The sequence below is a fragment of the Acyrthosiphon pisum genome, chromosome X (assembly GCF_005508785.2).
Source record: "Acyrthosiphon pisum isolate AL4f chromosome X, pea_aphid_22Mar2018_4r6ur, whole genome shotgun sequence".
Lineage (NCBI taxonomy): Eukaryota > Metazoa > Arthropoda > Insecta > Hemiptera > Aphididae > Acyrthosiphon > Acyrthosiphon pisum.
This window is the reverse complement of record NC_042493.1, coordinates 85,473,409-85,501,160: the sequence shown is the minus strand read 5'-3', so window position 1 is coordinate 85,501,160 and position 27,752 is coordinate 85,473,409. Positions and strand designations below refer to the sequence as shown.

At 28.1% G+C, this 27,752-nt stretch overlaps 1 pseudogene; it reads left to right on the top strand.

The window, feature by feature from the left end:
- Positions 1 to 5,196: 5,196 nt before the first annotated feature.
- On the top strand, positions 5,197 to 6,091 carry LOC100575731 (annotated as a pseudogene).
- Positions 6,092 to 27,752: the final 21,661 nt, after the last annotated feature.

Below are 27,752 nucleotides of genomic sequence, written 5' to 3'. Positions count from 1 at the left end.
TTTATGTTCAGAATTTACCGTCCTCGTTCGTAACTAACACGCAAACATTACAAATCTAGTTCGATAATCGATTCACATTCGGCTTTGGACGCTGAAAATGGTCGGGTGTAAGTTCTTACTCGGGACATATCAGATAAAACGGTTATTACATATGTGAGTTCATAATATATAGAAGTAAAAAATAGATGAATTGATTCATACGCCATGTTAAAATTTTAAATGTTAATTCCTACTCAGAGTTAGATAAATTTTCCTTATTAATTTTTTCAGTCTTAAAATTAAAAATTAACGGTAGTTTTGGTGTGATTAAAATTTGTTTGTTTTCGTGTGCCTAATTTTATATACAATTATAAATAGAATCATTATAAATGCATATATTTATCATTTATGTCATCAGCTTTATGAATACTCAAAAAAAAATAATATGCCAAAGAATAATTAATTTAAAAAAAAACCTTAGAAAAAATATAACATGGAAAAAAAATAATGGCATTTTTTTTTTTTAACTATTCATACGTCTGTATACAACATATAAATATATTTATATTGATTCTATTTATAATTTTACATATAATTGAGAACACCAAAACAAACAGATTTTTACTACCATAACATGAGTTGTCAGTCCTATGCCTGATGAATAAAATAATGAAATTTTTCTAATTTTGTGTTGGATTTAACATTTTTATTTTTAACGCAGCATAACTAGAAATTCAATTATACACGTGTATGGATTTACTTGGTATGTCCTGCGTAGAAACTTACCATTTACCATGAAAATACTTGTTTGAAAGAGAACGGCATGTTATTTGAAGTGGTAAGTCGTTTCGATGTCTAACCACCGATAATATCATTTAATTAAAATATTTATTTTAACTTCAATATCGTATTAAAATGGTAAGCTTTTGAAAGATTTCCATCTCATTTGTTTTATTGACGATGGTCACAAAATAGATGAAATAGAAGTAAAATGTGAACCACAGTTTTGGAATTTATTACAAATTTGAATTAAAGTAGGTACAAAGTAAAAAACATTGAGATCATTAAATAATATTTCTTATGATAAATACATTATAAGCTTATAACATAGCAACCTAAAGCTATTTGTTATATACTATAGGTACTTATAATTTTTGAAATTGTTACATTGAATATTTTTCTACCGTCTACCAACTCTAATAACGAGGAAGTGATTGTATATATTATTTTATTTACATAATACTTAAATGTATATCTGTTAGGTATTTGATCCAAGCACAATATTGAAAATAGTTTTAGTTATTTTGTAGAAAAACTTGTTTGAAAAATATAAATGGTAAATTAATTCAAAATTATTCTACTCATTTAATTTGTATACATAAATGTTATTATTTTTATTATTGTTATTATCATTAATATTATTATTGAATGGTGTTATTACAGAAAATAATCAGAAAGTTGAAATTTACGAATTATCAATAAGTGGTTGAGTTTCGGTTCACTGTTATCACATATCAGTCAGGTACAAATTGTTTGTGTTTAATACGTAGACCTTTTAAAAGGTAAAAACTATGGTTTAATATAATATCATAGAAGATATAGAAGTAACCATAAAAAACCACTTATAAAAATCGCTCCTCTAGGATTAGATTCATCATAACTTATTATAATATTAAAATATACCAACTTTACAATATTTAATATTTTAAATATTTGTGTTTAATATATTTTTTAATTATTAAAAATGAGTTTGACGTAAGTATCAGAATTAATGCATGCAGACCGGTGTTTTATGTTAAACATGTAAATAACTAATAAGCATGTCCATAAGCTATTGCATAATAAATATATAAGTATTCAAATATATTAAATTTTTTTCCCATGTATCACTGAATAATAATTTTTTTTTAACTACTTTAATTTTTTCATATTTTCATTTCATCTTGAAATATTTATAATAACTTGCAAGCTCGAATATTGGGTTTTACATCTGCAGTATTTACTATTCACTGTATAATATTTTTACCAATTTTTACAAAATGCACAGTATTTAAACCAACATCAACTTACTAATATTTTTGAAAATACAGTACTAGTAGTCGAAATACATACATAATTTAGGTACATGTTTAATTTTTGTTTTTATTTTTCTTACAGAATATATCAACAAGACTTGCATAAAATTATAAATAAAAAAGGAGACTCGTTATTTTTAAAACAACCATGCCCATTCATTTCGGGGACCGTTACGTCTACTATTAATAAATGTAATCCTTGCAGCTTTATCTAAAAAGGGGGTTTTTCGATTAGGTTGATAGAAAGGGTGTTCACTGCTTAGACTACGTCTATTTTTGGGGCACATCAATCAAGTAAGGGGAGGCGGGAGAGATTGACATTTTTAGAAACACGGAGACCTTACACTGTAATAAAAGACATTATAATATAACATTACCGTTAAATAAAATGAGTTTTCACTTTTAAGTGTAACGTTTAAAACCATTTATTCAGTTGAAAAAATTATAATTAGAAACTTTGTACGTCGTTTATCTGCACGTGACAACTGACAAGCACTTAAAACTCTTAAAACGCTTAAAACCCTTGGTTGTGGGATTTGTATTTCTCCGAGTCCCCAGAGATATTATAGCATATATACAATTTGCCAGTTGTTAAATTTATATTATTTGTAAGTCCAACTGCAGACAGAAAATGTCGTGTTCCGTTAGTATTTATTCCAATTTAAAATATTAAAAATATTTTGCCATTTTACTACCATTTTATATAATCGCGATGTCACAGATTTCTGATACAATATTGTTATAGTTATAAAACACACATACCGGCTCAATGCTCATATTATAGTCAATAATATCGTACCTATATTATGTACAATGCGTATTTTTTCCACGTACTTTCCACGCGTCATAACGTTCATGGGTGTTGTGCGCATCATATATTATGTTATGTAATACACAATATCATGTTTGTATAATATATTTTCCACGCTCTTGTTCTGCACATACGAATATATAATAAAGTATAGTCGAGTGTAATTTCTGCTTTTGTTCCAACGCTAAATTCAACATCGTCAGCTCCGTTGTTCACGGCACGACGCATTATTATTATATGGGTACCTTCCTACTATATTTGTGGTGTACACATCAATGAGTTGTGAAAAAGACTGTGCGTGTAGATCATTGCGCGTAAAATAAAAAATTACCTAATAAAAAAAACTTGACATATATTTTATATTCTTCACCGGTAAACTGACACGATTCGTTTCACTCGATCGTTGTTCGCGGTGTGTCCGTTTTGCATTGGTGATAACGTGGCATAAGCGAAAATCTGCAGGTGTTACGGAGCTTGCAGGGTCAGCTTATATGTCGACATGGTGTCAAATGCACGTCGGACAGAACTCCCCGAAATCTGTTTAAAATAATTACTAAAAATAATACCTTCCCGTGTGGTCTCTTCTGTCGCACAGCCGAAAAATATGGATTAGTGCAACTACTTAACAGTGTTATCAACAATGCAGATCTGGGGCATCGTCGGATTTCCGTCGAACAAATTGCTCCAAAATACACGTAAATATAGCCTACCTATACCTAATACAATAATTCAATTCTGCCGAGGCTAAATATATTTCATAACATTCGAGATTCGGTTTTTATTATAATAATAATATGGTATGATACATTTTTGCACATGCATAATATAGTGGAATTCAGCTCAAACGGGAGATAGAAAATGTATTGTCTTAATAGCTGTTAATACCACTGCACAGTGTGCCATTGTCGTAAATTGTCATTATTACAAAATACCTATAACAGCGAGAACGATCGATTTATGCAAGCGAAAATATGACGTCTTATATTCGGTCAACTTTCTGTCTATTCAGTCTAATAAAAATGAGCTTTATTCCTTCTCGATGATATTATATAAATTTTTCGAACCGAATTATTTGCATAGTTGATTTTTCAAACGACAAACATTCGAGACGTATAATAATTATTGTAATTGTCTGTCAACATGAGCATATCATCAGCATTCAGTCGTTCGTGATGTAAACATAATACATACAAATAATCTGCTAGATATAGAACTGTATACAGTATACTTCCGGATGAATTACATAATAATATTAGGATTGTGTACGCCCTGATACGACGATATAATATATTTTGAATTGGACGCATTTGCCTGCGTCAAAACCCAACGATATGTGTTTTGATAAGTATAAGAGAAACAACTGACGCTGCAGTACGCACTCGTGTTCTCTATTTTGAAACCTGCAACAGCAGTGCAGACAGTATAATATTATAATAATATTTATCCAAATATTTAAAAGGAAGTTGGGCTTTTCATAATTCATTTAAAAATAAATAATGTGTTCCAAGTATAACTCAAATAGAGAATCGTATATAGGAGTCGTAATCGAATAGACGAATATTAACATACACACTGCACTTAAAATCAAGGCTGGATATTAATGAGTTAAAAGCTTAAGTTATAAGTTAAAAATGTAATTTAATCTTAACTTTTTAACTTACTATTTTGAATTTGCATTTACTTAACTATTAACTTACTGAATTTCTTTTTAAATTAACGTGAATTTTAAGAAGTAAGTTAGGTAAGTTAAGTTAATGTATTTTGTTTTTAATTTTATTACATTTCACTATTTCAGACTATTTCGTTTTCATGTCAAAAAATATTTTCCGTGAATTGCTTAAAGTTAAAAATTTTATACTTTTCCAATCTAACGTATTTAGAAATACTGCATAAAGTATAAACACTATAGTCTATAATTTAGTTTTGGGTTGTAGGTATAAAAAAAAATTTTTTTTTAACTTAATGAAAATTTAACAAAAGGTATGTACCTATTAACTTTTAACTTAACTGAGTTAACCTATAATTAAATTAACTTTTAACTTTAACTTTTTGTTATTGGTGCATATTCTGATAACTTAACTGAGTTAAAAAAAATCATTAACTTGCCCAGCCTTGGTTAAAATTCGCGAATCATCAGCGATCACTGAGCTGAACGTAGCGAATATATTATATTGGTGAAATGTACCACATTGCGATTTTCTAACCACTATATAAATTTACTTGAAAAATATATCTGTTTGTCCATTGCATAAACGCATAGTATATTATATACTTTATACTATAGCATAATACGTCAATTTGATTGCGGACGCACAGCGGATATACTGCAAATTTCATAATAATATTGGCAGAGCTTGCGCTAGTGGGTAGTTCTAACCAATATGGTTAGTTCTAAATTAAAATGAGCAATTCTAAAAACAAATTTGGTCAGTACCAAAAATCGTGAATTTTCTGTACTATTGTTTAATTTAATTATGTATTTTATTTAATATTTGTTGTACTATCTTCTGTAGCATGCATCAGAGATACCTATTCATAATTTAATTGGTGCAGACGTACCTACATTTAAAAGAGTTGTCATTGGAGTACGATGAATTGATATCAATGGAAAATATATCTAAATTACGAAAAATGAACCTTATTAAACTAGTAAAAACATTATGTGGCTTAAAACATTTTCAAAATGTTTGTACAATGTTGGCGAGAGTGGCAGCTGCTAAACATCATAGTACTGATGTTGAACGTTTGATATGTGCCAGCAATTTATTAAAATCACCATTACGCTCAACTATGAATATTGAGACAGACAATTTGAGCTTATATATATAAATTATAATATGACACCTTTATACGGTTGGGATGCTAGGGACACAGTTTACCATTGGATGTCTAAAAAGAAACATCGAGTCCTTAAAAGAAGAAAAGGAAAGGAACAATGTTATTTTGGTGGAGTTTTCTTTGAAGTATCTGGTAAAAACAAAATTATCGATAGTGACGATAGTAACGAAGACACTGAAGATAAAAAAAAAAATTTTAATCTGTTGTTATTATTAATAAATTGTAATAAATAAAGTAATGTATAAAGTGTTTTCTTGTGTAGGTAGTCAATAATATATAGTTTGGTAAACAGTGGTTGTTAAACGAATTTAGCGAGCGACAAATTTATGTAATCTACATGTACAAAAATATTAAAATGTTGGGCAGTTCTAAAATTTTCTTAGCGCAAGCTCTGAATATTGGAGTTATACACGTCGTAAAAAGCTGCGTGCACAAGACGGGCCACTTGAAGCGAAAAGCGTTCGATAAAAAACCTATTGCAGAGGGCTTTTGCGAGAAGACGTCCTTATAATGTTAAGAATGGTGTAGTCGTATATTTTAAATATATTATATATATAATCCGAATATATATCATGTATAATGTAACGCAACTATGGTACTTTTGATAATAACTCATAACTATAGAGATTTAGTTGTAAGTGCTATATAGTAACAATAAAACATCGTATATAATAGTACCTAGGTAATATTTATACGTTTTCCTTTTAAATTTAAAATATCACTTGAATTTTTTTATCACTTAAGAATTCATCGTATACCATTACATGCCTAGGTGGCGGCTATGATACACCAGCTATGCATTTATGTGAAATTTATTATTCTTCGCGGATAATCACAAAAAAATATAGGTAGGTACATATATTATTACCTATTTCTACTCAGTGGATGGATTTTTAAATTAGACTATAATACCTATAATATCTTATACGGCATTTTTATTTGCACTTTAAAAAAAAAATTCTACACATTTGTGAGATAAACTGTCAAATATCTATATATGTATAACGAAACAATTAATTGTAATATATTTGTTCAACATAAAGCGCATTTGGTGAGTTAATTTTTAGTTATAAATTTGTTGTTGATAATTCGCCAAAACAATAAAATTCAAAATTATTAAATATAAAAAGTTTACTATAGTAAACTTATTATCATGTTTTAATAATTCTTTTTTCAATTTAGTAATTATTTTGTTACGTAACCTTTTACTTTTTTGGTATGCATAATAATATAAAGTAGGTACGTATATTAAATAGTATATTATTATTCAGTCATGCTAATTTGTTAGCATCTACACGTATCTTTTTCTACTAATTGAACATTAATGTTAAAAATATTTTTTTAATAAAAAAAGGTTTGTGAAGTAAATAATTTGAAAATTTAATTTCACGTCTGTCGGCATGTAAACATTTGTTATATTATTTAGTCCTTATAAAATATTTTTATAAACCACTAAAAATAAAATATGTGCGTATTTATATCAATGCAATATCTAATATATCTAATATTTTTCTTGTACTGGAAATTTCATTATTTTAAATATAGCCAATATATTTTTGGCCCGCTCTGTTCGTCGTTACTCGTCGTGCATGTGTATTTACGCAAACATAGTCACTAACCCTCATAAAACTTCAATTGTAATTTGTAAGTAATCTTGGTAAACATACACAATTCTAATGTAAAAATTAAACAACAAATATTGTGGAAAAATTCTAAAAGTCAAACAGCTGAAGACGGAATATGAACGCAACCCATCCAAATTAATAGAAAATAACTATGAATAATGTTAGTTGTAATTTGGAAATTAAAGACATTTTTCAGTTCAAAAAGATATGTAATAAAAGAGAAAAAATCTCATCCATTACTTGTGAGTTCTTTAAATAATACCATATGTCAGATTTACAGAATATTATGAATAATTATAACTGTTGTATTAAAAAAAATAGAAGATTTTACTTATTTTATTATTAGTTAGTTATTCTTATTATATTTATTAAAATATTATTATTCCTGATACCTAAGTTATAATAATTTTTGATTAAATAATAAATGTAGCCTAATTTTGTAGCTTATGATTAAAAATTTAATATAAGTAGTTCATACTGGAACCAAAAAATCTAAAAAATATATGAATTCAATTTTTTTTCATAGACATTTGAAGTCAAAATTTGATAGAAAATTGATATTTAAGAATTACAATATTATAGTTATTTAGTTGAAATTAAAAAAAATATTCGTGGGGATTTGAAACTATTACGTAAATTATTATATTTTATTTTAAACAAAATTAAATTTTCAAAACATTAAGATTAGTTGTATGCTACCTATTACATATTTATAGTTTATAGCAATACTATTAGTAAAATAATTTAATATATAAAAATCTTATGTCACGATATTTGTGGTGGCACTCCTCCGAAACGGCTCTACCAATTTTAATGAAATTTTTTTTTTATAATTGGTAGGTATGTAGCGTATGGGATTTGGTCATAAAGTATTTTTTACCCTCCTAACCCCACCGGGGAGGTGCTCAAACAAGGATTTTGAGAACTATGGTGGACATATTTGTTTATAAATGGTTGAAATTGGTTATAGGAGAAATAATTAGTAGAAATTAGAATTTATTATTTTATTGGTTGCCAATTGTTAATCGGGAAGATCAGGTGCAAGCATGTATCAAATCAAATTTTTGTACATTGCCTACTTGATATGCTGTCGCACATGGTCTCAGGGCTAAGTACCTAAGCCTAAACATTTCCTATTTTTTTTAGGCTTATTCAATTGTATGTATATATGTATTACATTTATTTTAACGTTTATTAATTATTTTACATACATATTATGTTTTATAATTATTAATTGACATAATAATACTATTAAAGTTTAGATTAGGTGGGTATAAGGTACGATAAAATTTATAAACTACGATACTATTTATCCACCGTCGTTATTAGTTTCATTACGAGTACGTCAAATAGATTGTACATAATCTTTATAAGTACATACATATGAACTTACATAATATAATCGTGTTTAGGGACATTCGTATTATAGAGGTTCGTGGATAAAAATTCGAGTTGTAGAGTGTGTCCCATCGACAGACATTTCGAATTATCGAGTGACTACTGTATTACTATATAGGGCTTCATCCCCTCCCTATCTAAATTTCAAACTCTGCCCAAAACAAGTGGCTGTTGATATTTATATCTAATCCTAAAAAAAATAGTAGTTGGTTAGCTATATCATTATACGAACTAGTCTTGAGAATCGAGTTATTACTGATACAAATATAAAGCTTTCTTAGCTAGGTACCTATATTTTATAGGTCCTAGGAAATTATGATCTGCGTTCATAATCTAACAATATTAACGATATAGCAACGTATATACAAATTACAAAGGTGAAAGGTTTATTAAATGTTTAAAATAGTATTCATATACAGTATATGAAGTTTACATATATACAGTATCTACCATCACTATCACCTAGTAACCTTGTACTTGAAGGTAGTATACATCGATCGAACTGTCCAGAAAACGAAAAAGGGATATAGTTGAAAAATGAGTCAATTAATACTACGAAAATAGAGACTATGATGGTAGGTATTGCCTATAATTTCTTTTATCAAATTTTAATTTAATTTTATAATATTGTGATGGACATTTTTTTTATATACACTATTACAGCATTACCTATATATTGTAAATTTATATAAAATATAATATATATCCATTGATTATAAATAGGCGTACTAGTAAGTAGTATTTATAATCAATGATATATCGAATATAATTTGTTATTTTAATCGTGATTTTGTCTATCACATTTTTATTCACGATTTTAACTGACACCCAACATAATGAATGAAAAACTTGTAGTACAATTATTGCAATTAGGTACCATGTTTGGTCTCCAACATTAAAACTAAAAATTTTTTGAATATTTTGAAACCATGGTGCACCCATTCCATTGAAAACCATTTATGAATTTTGATAGGTATAAATTATCGCAGTTAGTATAATGTAATAAAATATTTTAATATACAATAATATACCTTCGTTATCTAAACAGGGCCGTACTCCCTCTCCCCAAACATGATTTTTTAATATTTACTCAGCAAATTTGACACTGTCAAAGTTCTCGGTACCGTCAGTATTTTTATAATTTTCAAAAAATATTGTATATTAATTTTTATTTATATATAAGGCAACGACGAAGACATTTTGAATACACAGAATTCGAATAATAGACAAGATTATCTACAACCATTATATTGTTGAATCGCCATCGTGAAGCGCGACTGTACAACCCGTAATCTATTGACTTCTTCTAAGTATTATAAAATATTAGATTTTGAGCGGAGCGATGAATGAATTGATTTCATTACAATAATGAGTGGTTTTGTGTTTTATGTGTGTGTGTATCATCAGTCATCACATTATCGTAAGCGCAGTAAAAATGCTTTGATTTTCTACTTCAGCATCTCTTCTGGCAGGAAAGTAAATCTAGTTGGTACTCTGGAGCAACTGGAGGGCCAAAAGTAAAAAATTACCGGTAGTTTTCAAAAACCTCGGGAAATACTAAAAATAAATTATGGGAAAACGGAGATTTTTACGCAAAAATAACAGTAGATACATGAAATTTTCACCAAATGTTTATGTTTTCTATACAGCATATACTTTAAAAAAATATTTCAACTCTTTTTGAGCTATTTATAGGAATAAGAACATTTCGAATTCAATAATTTTTTTTAAAATTATTGACGATGAAAAAATGTTTGATAAAAATATTTAATTTCACCAAAAATTTATGTTTCTAGATATAATTAGGTATATAGTTTTTAAAATATTTTGGATTTATTTGTATTATTCATATTTTATAGGAATATTTGGTATTTTTCAATTTATATACGGTAAAATTGTTATTATAAAAATCAAAATACACAAAAATGTAATACGACGTTCCTTATATAAGTTTTTCTTATAGCACTTAGTTAAAACAAATATCGTGTATTTTTGGGACTTGCCTGTTTCCGTCAAAGGTATACCTTTTTTCCATATGCATAAGCTTATAAGATAGCATTTGAATAATATTGAATGTTGTAGCTATTAGATTCGATAAACGAATAGATAAAAAAAATATAAAACTATTATACAGACACATTTTTGATTTAAATAATTAAATGTATGATAAAATTATTTTTAATAAGTGAAAAAGCGTACCTATTTAAGTTCAAACTTTAACGAAATTCGTCGATTAAATATTTTTTCGTAAATATGTTAATTTTTAATCCAAGAGTCGTATAATGATAAAAAAAAATATAGGAAATAACAAGTAAAATATGTACATTAGCTATTATGATGTTAACAGTTATAAGATATCGCTGAAAAGTGAATCGTATGTTTTTGAGGAAAAAATAAAGCTATACTTTTGGCGGAAACTAGTTATGGCTAATTATGTGCGTTCAATTTATAGTTAGCCACCCAATTAATATGTAGAACTACGTGTCAATTTTAGATCAACACTTTTTAAAAAAAATAATGATTATTGTCTATTGATTATAAAATACAATCATTTTTTGAATTATAGTACTAATTCCTAGTATTTATACATACACACCAATAAAGTAAAATATTATAATATAACTTATAAGTAATCTAATCATTTTTTAGGCGTTTTTGTAAAAATATTTCCTTCCTTATATAATTCATCTACATTTTTATATTATTATTTAATCATTCATTTTTTACACCTTATATATTAATTGATTTGCCATCATAAAATATTACTCAATAGAAAAAAAATAAGCTCCGTCACTAATTCTCTTCTGGTCCACTACACTATTACATTAATTACGCCACATTGGTTTCATGGCATCAATAAAAATTAGAATAAAAGTTACCATTTTTATTTTTTTATTTACAAAAATATGAATTTCAATTATAACAGGCAGTTATTTTATTACGAAGAAAAGTTATTAAATTGATGTAAACATATATATTTTTTTTATAGGTCCCATTATAAAAATTATACTAGAAAAATTTCAACTTTCTCATAATTTAATAATGCTAATAGAGACTGAGTTCCTGCTGAGTATGCAGATACAGCCAACTGATAACAACCATTATTACAAATGTATTCATAAGTTTAAGTGAGTTTTTATACCCCTCGTAAACATGCAGTTTGTATCTATAGGAGTATAGGACTGGCGGCAGAGCTAGAGGGTTTTTACGTAATGAAAAATATTTGAATATTAAAAATATTAAAAATAATAAACATATTTTATCTTAAAAAGGCAAATTAAAAATGTCAGAATAATATCAGTGTTTTGGAATAACCTAACCTTATTAACTATACACTTATAAAAATTAAAAAGAAAATAAACTTAAATTATATACCGGTTTTTTTTCTTTAAAATAAAAATAATGGATTTCTTTGTGAAGCGTGTTTATTGGCATTGAGCACGAACTGTTTTGGTAAAGAAGCTAATCTCGAGTTTATATTCACTGTGGAGTGTGGACTGCGTTGAACTGATAAATATTTAATCCAATTTCTTCCGACTTTAACTTTTGGTAGGTTCAAATAATGCTGAGATGTCATCAGTAAATTGATGGATTTTATTTCTACATTTTTTATTTTAAATTGAAAATTTAAAAAATACCATTGTCACTCTTTTAAGCGTGTAATTATAAATAAACAATAATACTGGTATTCATTAAAAGCTTAAAACATTTTTTAATCCTATGTTTAGAATATTGTAGACGTTTTTATTTTAGCGAAGTACTGTAATAGCCGAATTTGAATAGTTTTTATCTTAAGACAAAATATTATTGTTTTCAATATACTTTATGTAGGCATGTAGGAAATTATAACAAGCTATATATTTTAAAAACCGCCAATGACAGATCCACAGATTAAATAAAAAATGTTTTATAGAAATATAAAAATATTTATTTTAATTTCAATATCGGTCTAAAATCAACGGGTTTGATTACACGGAACATAACGTTTGATATGTTACGCCTACCCGTGTAGGATGAACGAAAACCACAAATCTGTGCTGTATCGCGGTCTCTTAATGTTGTAAACAGATCTAAACACTACTTAATAAATATATGTTCAACCATTTAAATGATTATTTTAGATAAATAAATAACGAAGATAAGAAGAATAAATAAAATTACTTTCAATACAATAATAATATTATGTAATATAACTAAAGTCGTGTGTTTAACATTTTTTTCGTCGTATACAGAGGAAATGATTGTTTATCGACTGAATTCAAATAGTTGTACTCCGATGGAGTCCAGAAATGCCCCGAAAATCGTTTTTGTTTAAAATAGTTTACAACAAATAAAGTAATTTATTGAGACACGTGGCGTTTTGTATCCCATGGAAAGACGGAGATTTAATATATTGCGGTACAAATAAAATGTAACCTTGAACGAATTTGCCCTTTTTGAATATGTTTCAATAGAAATATATTATGTAGGATTTAGGTATGTCGACCATTAGTGCTGTTATGTGTAAATGCATTTAGGGGTTTTTTTTTATGGATTTATTGTGTCAACGAAATATATAGATAGGTTTCAGACTTCTAGACTTACAATATACGTGTGAAACTGTGAATGTGTTTCTTTACGGTTCTGCAGGATAAAACGGATAGTACCAGGCACCATATGTGTCACGTACTCACACTATTGTGTTTAGTGCAACCATTCCTTTTTTCACGAGTCTTTTATTGAATAGTGCTCACTTCATGGTGCTCTTATAAAATACTAGTTCGTTGTACAGACTTACATATTCAGTTAAAATTTCAAAAATTTCAATAATGTTACAATTTATTTTTCATGTTTTTTAATAGATAATAATATTATATTGTGTATAAAGGTGGGTATTAACTAGTTAGTTTATTTTCTAATAAACTTATAAACTCAACTAGTTTAATTTACAGTTGAAATAACTTAGTTTTTCTCAGTTGATTTTAAAAAAATCCATCAAGTTAAAACCATTTTGAAATTTTTCATTTATACGTAAATATTACTATGTCAGTATAAAATAAAAATGATCCTATACAAAAGCATAAATATTTTTGTTCTTTTTCTTGATAACATAATTTTGTGTGTATTCATATATTTTATTAAGTTGTAAATTATATATTATGCGAGTTGCAATTATAAATGTTTTTAAAAAATTAATCATTTTAAATTATAAATTGACAATTGTTATGTTTTAATGTTATATAACTTATATTATTCAATTGCTATATGATATAAAAAAATATATTTGTTAAATTATTAATTTGAGATGAGTATAATTTAAATTAGTAAATAATAGAAAAGTAAAAGTTAAAAGGTATACAGTGTACATTATGATTAAAGTTCAATAAAATTGTTTTTTGTAATTTATAAATTAGAAACTAAAAAGACACATTCACTCTTTATGTGATTAAAAAAATTAATAGATTAACTTTTTTTAAACTGAGTTAAGTTAATATTTTTTTCTATATTAACTTTTAACTTATCGAGTTAAATTTATAATTTGTTAACTGTTAACTTTTAACTTATCGACCTTGTGTCCTCTTAACTTAACTTGAGTTAATTATTTTCATTAATTTGCCCATCTTTGATTGTGTAAGTAATTCCTACTAAGTATAGTGTATATACTAATAGTTATTTAGTGTTTGTACTTACTACCTATATTATTAGTGACTTCTTCCAAAATTATGATATTATTATTTTTAATTTTAATTACTCTTGAAATATATCCGTAAACAAGCCATAGTTTAATTTAACTGCATATAAATAATTGGTTATTTACACACATGGATGTGTAACTAATGTTATTTCGTTTTAAAGTATAAATAAATCAGTCAATAAATATTTTTACTTAATTACAAAACATATATGATTGTAGTATTTAAATCTTTATAATAAATAATTGTAATTTGCATAAATTTATAATTGTAAATTAAACATTATTCAAACTTTTATACATTATTCATACACAGGATGATTCACCACCAAACATGCTCAATCCTATTCATTCTCTAATAGTAAATTTATTCAACTTTTGATTTTTAAGTCCTAGACTAATGCTTGGCTGCATGAAAAATTGATTAATCTAGTGGTTCAATAATATTTAAGGGAAGAATCACATAGGCCACTGTTTAATAGACCACCAGCTCAGTATTAATTTGTTAAATGTTTAGTGATCGTTCATGCAACCCGATATAAATATTATATCTATTATTTAAGTAAGTAGGAGGTACCATAAAGTAATTTTATCTGCTTAACAATTATTAATAGTTAAAAAGGCCGATTCTCATTCGCAGCTGTGTAGCCAGGGTTTTGGAATGGGAGGGGGGGATAAAATAAATTAGTAACTGTTTGGTTATTTGATAAAATCAAAAAAATAAGAATAAAAACTATAACATAAATAATATTATCAATGTCAACAAATTAAAAAAAGCATCTCTATTGCAATTTTTTAACGATTTCGTACCGCCATAGGTATCCTAAGGTACTCCTTAAATGATAATAAAAATATCAAGTATTGACTTCCAGTAAATTTGAAAATCCCATAAAAGAGAATTTTAAATTTTAAATATATTATTATTAAAGAATTTACGAATCACTCTATACATATTCATAATATATTTTATTGATAAATTGTATATATTATTATAATATGATATATCCATATACATATTAGTGTACTCAGATTTTAAAGCTAGACCAATTTAATATCTAAAGTTTATACTCCGATGACCCAAACCTTCTTAATCAAAAATGTCACTTATTTATTTTAACCTCTTAAGTTAAAATAATTATCTTGGTTTGAAAAATATAGTTCGTTCATTGTTAAGATATTTTTTTTATTACGCAATAATAATAATTCATGAATTCATCTCTTATATAGTATATACCTATATACCTATAATTGTACCGGCGTATGGTTTTATAGCTACCTAATCTATTATCTTACAATTTTATTAGAATTAAAAACGATTAAGAAAAATGTATTGGATAGATACAACGAGTTTGGTGTGTGAACAATGTACATATAATATAGATACCATAACATACTAGTATAATATCGTCAAAAGAATATACATGTTTAGATACACTCACCTCGGAGCAGTATAGTATTTTATTATAATATTGAGAGTAATAACATATCGCTAAATTATAAAAACGATACTGCACATTTGGTATAGGTAGGTTCAGGCACGGATCCAGAGCAAAGTTCTGGGGGGGGGGGGGGGGGCCAACAATTTTTTTACAACACAAATACAATTATAATAAATTATTATCCTTTATTCTTAATAAATAGTAGATATTACGTATAATAATATATTATATTATCAGACATATATTATGTAATTTGAAATATAGTAATATAGTAAGTTTTAGGATCTGTAGAATTATAAAAAAATATGTCTAAAATATGTCTGGGGGGGGGCCTGGGCCCCTAGGCCCCCCCTGGATCCGTCCCTGGGTAGGTTAGGTTAGTTAGATGTTTACAATGGCGTTTTACTAATTTTAAATGTTCATTGTTCCTATAAAACAAATTATTGATACATTTATTTATTTATTTTTAGATACGAACGTATTAATGTTATATTCATAATTATTAATTATATTATTTATATTATACAGGTAAAGATTTGTTTTAATTCTTTAAGTATAATGTAGTGAGTTTGTTATACACTTACATACCTATTATAATTTATATAAAATACAGGGCAAGCGAATAGGGACAAATGGATGTAGCCATTTGGACGTGAGGACAATTGGACGTGAAAAAAATATAATAAATCAATCAATAAAAACAAAATCAGTAAAAATTAATAATTATAATACAATAGATCGACAGGGTGTAATAGAAAAACTTGAAAAATGAAATAATTTTTGTTCTAATTAATATTCTTAAATTGTATTCCTATATATTTTACAGCTAGCTTTACACGTATAGTATAACATTACTTATTTTTATTTTTTAATATTAAAAATAAACAATTTTAAATGTGATATACCTGTTTTCAAAATATAGATCTGGCTTTTAGGAAAATATTGATTGGAAAAACATTTATCTAAGTAGTGGTTTATTTTTATGACTTTTTATAATCTCATTATTTTTGTATAATAAAGTTCGAAAAAAACATTATAATTTCAAAAAGTATAAACTTTTAAAAATATTTTATCAGTATTTTTAAATACTTAACCTAACATACTCGTTAAAATCATTAAAAATAAATCACTTGACTTAGAATTTTTATATCAAAAGTTTTCTAAAAACTAGATTAATAATTTACTATTTTTAATTTTCAAAAAAAAAATTAATTAGATTTTAAATTATTTATTCTCAGTGCAGTAAACATGTAACGCGAGTAAATAAATTATATATAAAAAAAAAAATTCAAAAATATTGATTAGAACAAAAGTTATTTCATTTGTCAAGTCTTTCAGCTACACTCTGTATCTATAGTAAGAGTAACGAGTAACGCAGGCAAACGTTGTGAATTTAATACTTAAATGTAATAATTAATTGCACTAATTTTACAAAAAAATATATAAATATATAAAAATTAAATCGTTGTGGAACTATTTAATTAGTTGTACAATACAATATTAAAACTAAGAACCTGCTTGAATAAAAATGAAAAAGACTTTTTTTCGAATATACATTATAAATAATGTTTGAAATAAGTTTTCAAGGCAAAAAAAATAGAATGCAAATTCATTTTTTTTTTTAAACAAAAAAATAATGAATGTTTTAAAATCAATTACACTATAAACTTCTAGCTCTCTCATGGCATAATATAAATAAAAGAACCAAGATTAACATTTTTTTTATTTGAAAAAAATCTTTTTAAATTCAATTATTTCTAGTATTGTAAGATATAGTGTTAGACTTATTGTATTTATATTTTAATGGAACCATTACGGTTAATGGTTAACATATTTATGCATAACCAGCCTTTCTGTTAGGACTTAAAAGTAAAAAATTATATATTACACGTATACAGGCCATAAAATGTATCACCATGTTTGTTATAATACTTCTAAGTACCACAGCAGCCTTTTATATATTGTCCTCTACTGTAAGTTCTCCTGTCTATGTTTTTAAAATTATTTGAATACGTTTTAAGTAATAACATAAATTAGCCTTTTCAATTAGCCATCTTTAATTTTTAAGTGACATGAAATTATAATTTAATACATTTTATCCATTGCTCTTTATTTATTTTTAATCTTTATTATAAATATCATAGATTAGTATATAAGATAATATTGTATTCAGTTTGTTAAATAAAATAAAATATAAATATACAATTTTTCACGATTTTTTAAGGAACATTAATATGTATAATGCCATCAATCATCATATTTTAATTATCTTGTAAGGTCTGACTCATTATTATTTAGTATGATAATAAACTGTTAAGTCTTTTATCACTTATTCTTGACCGCATGAATACAGATTATTTTTCAAAACAATGATTTTGGTTTTTGGGTGTATGATAACGGGATTAATAAAAGAAAAAAGTTTATCAACAAGGTGATTACAACATTTTAACAGAGATTATAATATAGCGTTTGTTACAAAGCAAATAACCCCATATAAAATAATGCCACCCGCCCGTTCACAACCTTTAGCCCCACCTAACCACCTTCCTTTATACGTCTGTGCCCAGTTATTTGATGCTACGCCAATTGTGGAATTTATATAGCAGTGCTGCAAGACGTCGGTTTCACTTTCGTCAATAATAAGACATGTGCCTAATGAGTAATGATTAACGCGGCTGCAGATAAATAATTTTAATAACTGTAAATGATATAATGACAGAAATACAATTTGCATTTTACTCGATTGTTATTTCGACAAATTATGCATGCTACATTAAACCGAAAACCCAGTGATGGGTAAAATATGTCAAGTTTCCGGTTTCCATCGGCTACATCCGTAATTCGAGTACAAAACCGATATACCAATAATAATTCACTAACGTTAATATTTCCCATATAATCGAATTCGACGCGTTCATATTATATTATAACACGTATGTCGTATAATAATAATAATAATAATAATAATAATATACGTATCACTATATAAAGTATTGCGTGCAGAACACGTCCAAATGACACGCGCGGCATCTAAATATACTAGCTGCTATATTATAATGCGATCATCTATATACCGATATAGTGGTATAGACGGGTACAAAATATAGTCGTAGACGGTTTAATTAAATATTCAGTATCGATAGAACAACATATTATGTATATACGTCGTGTCCACGTGTATTATACACTATAATATTATATAATAATATAATATGATACCACCCCCTACATATATAATATGTATAGGTGGGTAGGTATATTATTTGGTTTTATCGGAATCGATATTATTAATTTCGTATATGAATGCGAGTGTGTGACAACCTCGACAGCCGCTATATTATGTATATTTAGCTGGAACAAGACAAGATCAGTCGGGGTTGCAACTGAAGTGGATATACAGTCACTATACGGCGGGCGCACACAAGGCGTTCGTACATATTATTATTATTATAAAGAGTATACGTATAGTAGAACAAGTAAAATAACACATTTAAAGATGGTGGCACCATAATATATATATATAATATTTATAGTGCAGTGTCTGCCACGGACTGCGGTTAAAATATCTCACTGCATCTGTGTGCGCACATAATATTATATAACGACCGATACTCGGTTTTAATGACTTGTTAAGTATAAATATATGTGTTATAATATTATATTCGTATTCCACGTCCACTGCGATCGTATCGTATACACGAAGAGTGCGTTTGAAATCAGTCGGTTCTCGGTGTACGCTGGCAAATATTACTTGAAGCCAACAGGGAGAACGTCACCAGTCACTCTCACCGTACGTCAACTTTTTAATTATTTAGTAATATTGTCATCATTTTTTTTTTCTGTTCATCACCCCCCCCCCCCCCCGTGGGACACATACCTATATATCGTGATAAAAACGAGTTCACAAGCAGTTAAAACCGTGTGGTGAATTATTGCCTAGGTATTGGTAAATGATTTTAAAGACAGCTATAGGAACGACAACTGCGGCAAAGGTAATATTATCACCTAACCTATGAATTCATATACAAAATAATATTTTCGAGAACACTGCGTAGCGTCATTCGTAACTCATAAGTCCTTCCTGTTTGAATGTAATAAACAAAAAAAATAGTGGATAAAAACAATTTATATTATGGTTATATAATATTGAGAGGTACCTACATATTTTAATGTTGGTAATGAAAAAGTCTCGTAATAAGCGATATCATAATACTATAGTATGGAAAGACGAAAACATTGTCCATTTCCATTAATTTAAATAAATATTTAATCTCTAAAATCCCTATACATGGCCAATCGCAAACGATGGGTTATGGTGAACTTGTCTGTATTATAACCCGCGATACCAGGGAAACGGAGATAATACCAGCTTATATAGGTGTGGTACACTGGCATCCCCTATTAAATCCACGATCACGTTTACAAAACTCGTGCTCACAATACTAAGAAAGATGTTACAAATTGAATTGTAAACAAAAAATAATAGCATGATGAAAAGCATTAAAGGATTATTGTTTATTATAATATTATCTAGAAGATATTTCTCAGAATCGTGAACCTGAGATATTATAATATATGGATATGCAAAGACATTAAATACCAATGTAACTAACGCCACATAACGCCCCGCACTATAATTTCACTTTATATTTTCCAACATCGTTTAACACGGTTATTTATTGTGAGGTACTTACTAATTTATAATACGATATTGTACTTACTACTTAGACACTTATGGTTATTATTTTATATTATTATACGAGTACCTAATAAAAGCATAATAACTGTGTTTGTATACATTGTGACGGTGTGTAATAATATATAACATAAAGTATAACAATGCCATTTTTATACCTGGAGATTTCGATCTTTTATAATTTATTACATAGCTTTACATATTACAAGTCCACGTCATGAACGCATACGTATTTCAAAGGAAAATATTAGTAGTACCTAGTACACGCATTTAATAAGTGCGGTTAAAATTGCGGCACATGTCATTAAAAAAATAATAGGCATTTTAGGGTTTTACACAATATATACCTACATGGTTATATTTTATACGTAGGTATTAAGTATTTAATAGCTATAATGCTATATAGTATAGGTATATGTAATTAGAGTGATTAAATTGCAACTATTAAAAAAATTGGACCAAGATATTGATTTTTCGGCGTTAGTTCCCGAATATCTGTTTTTTAATAACTATGTAGATAATAAATTATTATCTACATAGTTACCAATTTACAAAGAAACTCTTGTGTCTATTAGAAATTCAATTGGTGATGGACCCATATGGGCATCAATCGATGAAACAACCGATGTAGATGGTAGATTTATTGCAAATATTATTATTGGAAAATTAAATGACAGTAAATCCCAGCCTTTTTTGTTAAACTGTGAACAATTAGACAAATGCAACCACCAAACTGTTGCAAGATTTTTTAATAATTCTATGAGTATATTATGGCCCGATATAGTTATGCACGAGAATGTATTATTATTTGTATCTGATGCCGCGCCATACATGATAAAAGCCGGTAAAGCATTAAATGCTTTTTTCCCAAAAATGATCCACTTAACGTGTTTAGCACACGCATTTCACCGAATAGCAGAAACTATAAGATTACAATTTACAAAAGTTGACGAGTTAATATCTTCAGTCAAAAAGATATTTCTAAAAGCTCCTAGCCGTGTCGAAATATTTAAAAATATGTACCCAGATCTAAGCCTTCCTCCACAACCAATTGTAACTAGATGGGGCACTTGGTTAAATGCCGCTAATTATTATTGCCAAAACTTCCAAGAAATCAAAAATGTTGTTGCCGAACTCGATGCGACTACTTCAATGTATATTGAAAAAGCAGAAATTCTTTTAGAAAATAATGATTTAAAAAATGAATTAATAAACATTTCTGTTAATTATTATTTTTTGGTTGATGTCATTACGAAATTAGAAACTCGAGACTTAACTTTAGTAGAAAGTTTAAGTGTAGTAGAGGAAGCGGTAAAAAGAATTGAAAAAGTTAACCTAACCAAAATAATTAGATAGTTAGATAAATATTTTTTTTTATTAGTTTATTACATTTCATTCTATTATTAATTATTATTATTATTTTTTTTTTTGATTATACATATTATAGCACATATTTATGTACATATTTTTGTTGTATAAATACATATTTTGGTTAAATAAATACATATAAATCCGAGCCCTAATAATAATTATCTACCAAATTAATTTCGGTGCTTTACATTACCACATAAACACGAGTCAATACTGCAGAAAATCCATGTCAAATACCGCACACAACAATAATTGCACGATAAACCGTACAAATTCATCAAATTCCATAACATTTGTATACTGTATAATATATAAGTATTTGCACATTCAAATAAATTAATAGAGATTATTTTATTCAAATTATAGGTATAATAATAAGTTAACAAAAAAAAAAATTATAATAAAATAAAACGACCGATGGTTACATTTTTACTTTTATGAAACATATTATATACCTTCTACAATCTACACTGACAATAACGTTTCACGCAGACAACGTTGTACGCCGTTCGTCTTAATTTAAATTGTGATTCCGTTAATCGTTGACTAGCTGTCAATCATCGGATCATAATAGTTGTGAACATTACCGATAGGGATACCCGGGGACTGATTATCTATATCATAATGAATTAATAGATAATTCGATAAGAGCGCTTCAGATTTGGACCGTGCGGTTATATCAAAATCTGTATACGGTTTTTTCCTGTGCATTTTTCAGTCATATATTGTTCGTTAATGGGCAACGCCCATTAAAGTACATAGTATATTATATAGTTTGCCATTGAGGTTTACCTTTCATGTAGGGAAATAAGAAACATAGATATCTTCTATACAAATAGGTAACAGGTATATTATTATTTTTTATATTATAGGTACTACCTATACGACACTATACTCTACATCGAGATTGTACGATTATTAACTAACTGTTTATTTGAAATTAAATGCATTATGATGTATGTAAATTAAAAATATTATATTAAGTATAGTATAGGCTATAGATTATGATAATAATAATTTATTAATTTACAACAGAGGTTTACGGTGAACACTAAATTCAAATATCAGAGGCGATAATATTATATCTAAATTAAAAAAAAAACCATTTATTGTTTTACGACTTCAATAAAAAAAAAAAAATACTGTAACATACCGTCGATATCACTATAATATTATACAGTTATACTTGCGTCTTGCAATGTTAATTAAAATATATAATATATATATATATATATTATAATCTGATTTTTGTATTTTTTTATTTCTTTCATGTTTTCCTTTCATGAATACAATTTATGAATAACATTTTATTAAGGCATGTAAGTTGTAGGTAGGTATTGTTTTTCACTCCCCACTGGCCGTGCTTTGTGTGTACTGAATCGTAACCGAATAAAATAACAACAGCAGGTGACAGCAAACTGTCATATAGATGTTATATAGGGGGGTAACGATGATTATTAGCTGGTTGCTAATGTACACAGATAGAAAAAAAAATAGGTTTAAATTATAGTCATATATTTTGTACTTGAGATATTCTCGTAAAACGAAAATGTACAAAAAAAAAATAATATTTTTCGAGTGCTTAAAAATACAATGGTTAATAAATTAAATAACAAGTAGGTACTAAATTGTTATTAGAAAAAATAAATATTTTATTGTTAATGAAGATCGCACCTATATTATCATCTACTACAATAGTATAATTTAAAAATCGTTAAATGAAGACGATAATATGATGTGGGTAGTGTATTGTGTTGTTACATTATTATTTATCATCTAATATGTTTATGTTGCTAAATAACTTAGCAATATGGTACCTGTATATGTATACGTGCGTGTGTGTGCGTTTGTGTGTGGCTCGTGCCCCATAACGTTGATATAAATGTATTCTAAGAAACTTGAAAAACAAAACGTGGCAAAATTTTCCATAATCACAACCATTTTGAAAACATCTTTATGAATATAGTTGAACACTTTTTATTGATATTTATATTAAAATTGCTAGTTGGATTTGTTTGAAATATTAAATAAAAATAGTTTTTTTTATTTTTTTTTATCAAAATTTAAAAATTAGTAGTTGTTACAGTAGTCAGAAGGTAATCGGTAAAATATATCATAATATATTATTATAGTTAGGAACAAAAAGGACGTATTCATCGAGCACAAATTGTATTTGAGCCAGCAAAACAGTTTTACATTCAACATTTATGTCGTTGGTTTTATATTAAAAGAGGGATCATGTGTGGTATAATATATTGAGGCCCTGGGGAAGAGAGAACCATAAATGTAAATACGCCTCCGCTTATTACTATATAATCTCATTGAATAATTTAAAATCGAGTTTCAGTAATTTAAAATAGCACAATATTGGAACTAATATAACGCGTTTATAAATAAATGAGTACATATACACGATTATTCAAATGGGACTGGTATTCGAATTTCTATACAGTAATACATATACCAAGTTTAAAATGAAAGGAACAGCCACCATATTTTCCGCCTTCCAGTATAAATAACATGTTATGGGAAAACGAGAAAACAGAAGGGGCCCAACCTCTATAATAATATTTATACTATCAATAATAAATTTATCATATTACTATATCCTATATTCATTAACAATATGTAATATTGTTATAATATAAATTGTTAAAAAATAATACTATTTAAGTACATATTGCAATATCATAAATTTTAAAAGTAATTTATTTAATACAATCTAAATTTCTAATATAATATATTATATATAATACCATAGCATTTGGAAAACGATAATATTTTGTGAATATTTTAAAGTGCTTGAATAATTAATATTTGACTGAAAATATTTTATAAATATTTTCAAAAATATGAACTTCTTGGCCAAAGAATATAACTAACTCAAATATTTTGACCACTATATTATTTTCCTGAAAATATTTTTACCATAGTTAAGAAATATTTTTATGCTGTGTGTATTACATGGTTAAAAGTTAAATATATTATTATATTAATGCCCATTATGCCTTAAAACATTTTCAATACATTTTTTTTTTTTGGAAGTGGCTTACCAATTTCTCGAATAAGTTTTGATATTTTTACTTTTTGATTTAATTTCCTTGAATATCTTAAGTTGGAATTTTTACTACCGGGTATCAATTTGTAAATAGATATTTGTACAGTTCATCGTATTATCATAGACCATAGTATCATGACATATAATACGTCCCAATCGAAAGTTGGATGTATTATAGAAACGTATAATACTATAATATATATTATTACATTATATCCGTATACTATCTGCAACCATATCTCAATGCTTTAAAAATAATAAGTCTACTATAGGTCACTATAAAAAGTCACCCCTATTCAGTTAGACCGGTGGCATTTGCACTTGTTTGATACAAATACACAGCAGTATAATAATAAGCCGAAAATCAGTAATTATGTGATATATTACTAACTATTATAATAAATAAATTGAATACAGTATATCTCGGTGTATATTATTATCTCGGAAACAAATATTAAACATTTTAGTATTTATTTTCAAAAAATATATGAACAGTTTATTCCATTGTGAGTTGTGACTTGTGACCCATAAATCTTCTGAAGTGGAAATAGAATATTAATTTTTGTGCCCGGGTTTAGATGTTGAGTATAATAACGAATATTGAAGGAAAATATAAAACAACATTTCTGTAAAATGTATAATGGCCCATCACTCATCAGATGGTGTAATATATTATAATATTGTATCATACATAATATAGGCATTTTAAAACGTAAATCACTTTATTCTAAACACTGTACAATCTGGGTGCAATAGAATATTATAATTTATAATAACACACCCCCTTGGAAAACGCTGGATTTGAAATGATCGCACTTGATAATATAATATATTATGTACTTTATACATGCATCGTACTGGAATAATGTATATATACATATATACATATATGTACCTATAGGTACAGCGCAATTTTGAAATAGGATTTCACTCAAGTTTAGTTTATTTTACGTCACGTACGAGATAATAACCTGCATAGTAAATATGTTTATGATACATATATGTCGTATACATATACATATTATTACATATTAATATATTATCGTATCGGTTCCATTTTCCATTAGGTACTGTAATACGCGCCGCATTATTATTTACGTTTCAAGACGAAATGGAAATGACTAAACCGTAAGACCGTTGTAATATATTGACGAACGCATCATACAATAATAATATCATAACAATATAGTGTCTTGGTCAGCGCCGCTACACAATGATAGCGATTATTGTCTTTATATGTCGGCCAAACGACCGAAGCTGTGTTGTATACACAATAATATTATAATATTACAATAATATCATAAAGAAGACTGCACACGCAGGCACTCAACTACAACTGCGGCTCTCTGTGGCAACGTGTGGCTCGTGCTCGTCCCAAAATGTCATCTGTCCCGTGTGTCTGTGAGTGGGTATTCAATAGTGTAAACATCATCTTCGTCGAACATTAATGAAATCGGAAATGCTCGCACACACAGAGATGTACTTCATTCGGACGATTATCAATCGCGCCCTAGAGCGTGGGCGCTACCGGCGACGGCCGATTGATATATTTACTAATCATTTTATACTTACGATGTGAATTATAATATTGTTATTGCGACGAAGACGGAGCGCGTCAATCGGTGGCGTGTCCAACGCACATCAATCGGTTTCGGATAATAACGCGGCGTCATCATCAAATTATTATTATTATTATATTTACTGCGCTGTATTTATCGGCCGTCGTCCGCGTGTGGCTTGTGTATACAACAACTGTGTACAATATAAAATTATCTATATTATTATATATTTATATAATCTCCAGTCTAAACATGCATTGGTTAATGCGGCATGGACGGTTAGGTCGTTTTCGGTATTCGTCCCCGCGAAAGTGGTAGGTATCGGTATATTATATTGCGTGGCGTGGTGCGCATTGCAGGTACCCGCGCCTGCACTTTCCCGGAACTTTTTTTGGGATGCCTGGCCCGCGCAGCTTGCAGCAGGACGATTCGAATTTTTACAATACAATATATATATATTATAATACGCCCGGCGACGTCGCTATGCATTATATGTTGGGCATTAAAAATCAATGGTATTTAAATCGTCCGCATAGCCCGCACACAACCGCCGACACAATCGATACAATCGGAAATGAATCGCGAATCGCTATGCGCAAATAAAAACGTGCGAATGCTCGTAAAAAGGTTCTCCTGCGGGTCGCAAATCACAATATAATAATACAACACGTATAATAATAATATTAATTATAATACTCGGTGACCGCGTCCATATAATATATTATTATAGTGTGTGTGGTGGTCGGCTCTCTCTACACGGTATATAATATAGGTTTATATATATATATATATATCATGTATGTGTGTATATATATATATATATATATATATGCAGAGACTGAAGCGCATGCGAGACGGTCGCCGATAACGGCGGCGTACAGAGACAAGCCGCCGCCGCCGCTTCACCACCACCTCAGCCGCACCGCCGTCACCACTGCTCCCTGTGTACGCGGAAAACGTGTGGCGGCGGTGAGAGTGAGTTTGTCCCTGCTGCGGGGCGCGCATGTGTTTTGTAACGATTTAGGGGAGGAGGGTGGTGGATGGGTAGGTGTCGCGCGCGCCGCGCACGGCAGCGGAAGAGCGCGGACGACGGACGGATGGACGACGGCGCGTATGGTGTATATACGCGAGCGACAAAGCGGGGCGGACTGGCGGCGGCGGCTGCGTTGGCGGCGGTGGCGGTGTTGGCTGTATCGGTGGTGGTGGCGGTGGTGGTGTCAACGGTCCGTGTC